Consider the following 4,827-nt stretch of genomic DNA (forward strand, 5'->3'; position numbering starts at 1 on the left):
CAGTTTTGGGATTACAAGAGTTCTTTCCTAAATCTAGCGTTCTAGTCCAAACCTGATACTTCCAGATATCTGCATCAATCTTGTCCAAGTTCAAACAGGTTTTGTAGAGTAGGGTTCCAGCAATATTCCTTAGTGTCAAGTGTGTTAAATTTCTGGTTCAAAAGCTGCACTATTAACATCAAATCTGATCAGATCTTGAACCATAATCACTAGGGTCTGTCAAGTCTCATTCTGGTTCATCTTTGCACAAGTAACTCTGCAATTTTCCAACTTTGTTATGTACCATTTTTCCAGCATTCTTGAGCTCTAACTCCTCCAAATTTCTAGCACCTTGTGTCCGTGTTTCAACTATTGTTTACTTGTGAAATTCTGATCGTGCCACACTCTTGTGATTACTACTTGATAAGTGGAGTTTCAACTTGAGAAAAGCTCTAAGTTATTCAATAGGGGCAATTAGCAATCTTGAGAGCTTATTTTTTTTTGTGAGCTTTGTAGAGGGATTAAACACCTGAGCACAAATATGAGCGTAAGGGTAAACACTCAAGAAGTGAAGTGAGGAACTTTACCACTAACCCTCGCTCTTTTGCAAGATAAACTAAATATGTCTCAAAGTATTGGAACTGTTAATAACCCTTATGACATGGGACTTGTCCTTGAAGCATTGAGCCAATTGAACAAATGGTTTGATGCATTGGAAAGCAAGGTGGAACAATTTAATCCGTCAAAAAGTTCAACCAAAAAGAAACCTCATTTGGATGACTCAAGTGATTCGAATTATAAGGATGACTTTGAGGCCCATGAGGACCGAACTAGAGGAGCAAAATGAAATTCCAAATGAGGAGATGATGATGAAATCAGAGGGATTAAGCTCAAAATCCATTCTTTTCAAGGCAAGTCCAATCCCAAGGTGTATCTGGAGTGGGAAAGAAAGATGAAGCTAATCTTTGAATGCAATTCCTACTCGAAAAGTCATAAGGTAAAGCTTGCAGCCATTGAGTTCATTGACCATGCAGCAATTTGGTGGGACCAACTTCGTACAAGTCGGAGGAGAAATGATGAACAGCTCCTGAGGTCATGGGATGAACTCAAGAGATTGATGCGGAAACGTTTCATTCCAACTTGCTACCATATAGATTTGCACAACAAATTGCAAACTCTTATTCAAGGTAGTATGATGGTTGAAGACTATTTTAAGGAAATGGAAATAACCATGATGAGAGTTGATGTTCATGAGGATTTGAAGGCCACTATGGCTAGATTTTTGCATGGACTAAGGGATGAAATTGCTGATGTTGTGGAACTACATCATTATCTTGACTTAAATGAGTTGTTTGATAAGGCGGTGAAGGCTGAAAGGCGCCTCAAGAGGAGGGTTAATACTCTCTCAAATTCCAACTATCAAGCTAGAAATTGGCGAAGTTCGGCTCCAAGAGGTGAGGACAAGACCGTAGGAACTTCTCAACCACCAAAACTGAGGCCCAATGATGCTAAACCAACACCTAAGGCTGAGATGGAAGTTAGCCAAAGAACTCTAAAATCGCGAAGTCGGGATACTAAATGCTTCAAGTGTCAAGGTTTTGGAGACAAAACATCTCAATGTTCCAACCAAAGGACCATACTTGTTTTGCCTAATGGAGAAGTGGTATGCGATAATGAGGATGATTGTGAAGGTATGCCACCTTTAATGGAGGAAAGTGACAGCTCGGAGGAAGAATTGCCATTTAAAGGGAATGTTGGAGTCTTGGTTGTAAGAAAAGTGCTTGCTGCCCGAGCTTTAAAAGATGAAGATAAGCAAAGGGATAACTTGTTCTACACTCGTTGTCACATCAAGGACAAGTTATGTAGTCTAATAATTGATGGAGGAAGTTGCACAAACATGGAAAGCTTGTTCATGGTTGAGAAATTGTCTCTTCCAACCACCAAGCACCCTAAACCATATCGAGTTCAATGGCTAAACAACGATGGTGGTGAATGTGTTCGTAGGCAAGTGAAGGTACCATTTCGTATTGGTAGGTATGAAGATAAAGTGGTATGTGATGTGGTACCAAATCAAGCGTGTCACTTGAACTTAGGTCATCCTTGACAATACGACAAAGCTGTCCACTTCAACGGACATTCAAATAAATATTCCTTTATGCATTGTAATAGAAGAGTTACTCTTGTTCCCCTTACTCCTAAACAGGTTCAAGAGGATCAAGTGAGGTTATATGAGGAATATGAGTGTGAGTTGAGAGAAAAAGAAAAAGGAGAGGCCGAGAGTGGTGAAGAGAGAAAAGCATTAGTGAGTTCGGCCAATGAGGTGTATTAAGATAGGAAACATAGTTTGTTAGTAAGAGTTGAGTGTGATCGGATTTTTCCTTGTAACTTTACTAACTTGTTTGCTACTAGTTTTCCTTCAGGTTAAGCGAGAGGACATGGAATTGCATGATTGCTATCATAATTCAATCTCCTTTGCTGCCATTCCTTTTCATGATGATGGACACGAAATGATTCCAGAATTTTCTATTTTATTGCCATCTTCTTTCTCTTCATATCGTGCTTAAGTTTCTTATATGCCTTTAACTAGTTTTTATGAGCTGTCTACTAATCTTTATTGTCTTTCTTATGTAGACAAAGGGGCTAATCATGTGCAAGTAGTTCATCTGTGGAGCGAGTTTGATGATGAACGACACAATTCCTATCTTCAACTTGTAGATAGTCCAAGTGAAGTTTCAACATCACCAAATCAGATTTTGCACTTTGCAAACTTCGTTGAGCTTGAGGAATCTGGTTTCATGGAAGACATCACACACCACTTTGAGGATCCTTACCTCACGCATACGAGTGGATTAGCTGAGCATACATTGAAGCTGGTTCGTGAGATTCAAGAAGCTAAACGATGTCTTTTCCAGCTTGGCAAGTGGAGGGTTTTCCTTTGGATGACGCCCTGGATTGTGATCATCACAAAGTTGACCCATCGGCATGTCACTCTGCTTGTCGCCCTTCGTGCTTCGATTTATGGGCAAATGGCCTTTAAGAGAAGGGGAATGATACGGGATCTAGCTGGTTTTGAAGCTTATCAAATCTATTTGCATCAAACTAGAGTCATCTCGTTGTATCTTGGCCAAATAGTCTCGTTTATGAGCTGTTTGTCATTTATTTCCATTGTTTCATGTCGTTTGGTTAATTCCAGATTTGAGTTTAGTTGTTAAAGTCAATTAGTTAATAAAAGAGCTTAAGGTCATGTTGACCATAGTTGGCCCTGGGTTGAGTTATGGTTTACTTAAGTGAGTCTTAGTAGGATTAGGAGTATTGAGTCTTGTAAATGCTATAAAAAGCCTTAGTTTGATCGTTTAATGACATTGAACAATAACTTGAGAAAATTCCAGATTTCTTTCATGAGTGAAAGAGCACTTCTTGGCTTGTGAAAGCCACCATTGAACATCTTAGAGTAGGTCTAAGGTGATTCAACAACTTATCAATCAAGTAGTCACTTTGATTGTAGCGTTGTTCTAACCGTTTTAATCTTTCTTGTGCAGTCTAAGATTGATTACGAACTCCATCCCCAAACATTGATTCCTAACCTAGATATGGACTTGTGGTTCATGTTTTTGATTCGTTTTGGCGTATTGATAATTGTATCACTAATAATAAATGACATTTGAATACAATTCACGCTTAGAACTATTAGGAAGTTTGTTTCAAATCTTTGTTCAAAATTAAATAAAAATGTCATTAAATTTGAATATTATTCAAGATGCTAGAAATATTTTAAAATATCAAATGTTCAAGTAGAGCATAAACTCAGCAAAATTTGGGCAGAAAGAGCACATTTTTTTATTTACATATAATTTCTTATAATTTTTTTAAAAAACACATATGACATATTATCAAAATTTTTATTATTTTTAATAACTACAATCATGAATGCTTGGACAACATGTGCTTTGATGTGCTTTCTTTTTTCTCGCTTTGTTCAGAATAGAGAGTTTAAAGTTTTAATAGAAATAATCCAAATCGATTTTCTCTTAACCTCAACATCTAATTTATGCATATGATACGCTATTGGAATGGTTTGTGCTAGCAAAACATGAAATTTATCCTAGTTCAGATCATATAAATTGCAAAAGTTCTTCAAAATAATTTAGTATTGTATATTAAAAACTCAAGTTTCTTTATGAGCGCTCATAGTTAGACAAGGAAAATAGCAAGCATGTTATTCTCCAGACTAGGAGCATACATTCATATTTTCATGACTCAAAAACTTCGTAGAAAAAATGGCTATGCGGCTTTGATTCCAAACTTCAATCAACACAGCCAAAATAACAAAATTATATGCATATGTTTTAACATTCAAAACTAGGTTAAGTAAGATTTCTACCATGATGAAGTCTAATACCATTTTTAGATTTCAGGGACAAAAATATAATGAAATTACCTTCCATCCTATAAATTTCATTTTTGCAGTAGAGTTTCATGTCAATTGGACTGGATTATATACTCAAGTTTAGTGTATAATTGTGGAGTTTTATAATCCAAAAACTCATGCTATGATTCTAGAGTTCTAGAGAGAAATTTAGGAAAAGGACTAAAATAAAGTTTGAACTTTTTTAAAAATCTTGTTTTAGTTGTTTTAAAAATCCATATTAGTTTTTATTCCAAAAGAATGGAAGGAAGGCGCTCACTAGTTCATCGCTTCACTCTCTTTCTCTTTTTCTTTGGTAATTTGTTAATTTAGCTAGATCTAGGTTAATTTAGCCAATCATACCACTCCTTTCTCTCTCTCTCTCTCTCTGTTTTTTTCCTCTTCATGATTTTTAACCAAAAAATTATATTGCTTATTTTTAT

Source organism: Coffea arabica, chromosome 8e (genome assembly GCF_036785885.1).
Source record: "Coffea arabica cultivar ET-39 chromosome 8e, Coffea Arabica ET-39 HiFi, whole genome shotgun sequence".
Taxonomy (NCBI): domain Eukaryota; kingdom Viridiplantae; phylum Streptophyta; class Magnoliopsida; order Gentianales; family Rubiaceae; genus Coffea; species Coffea arabica.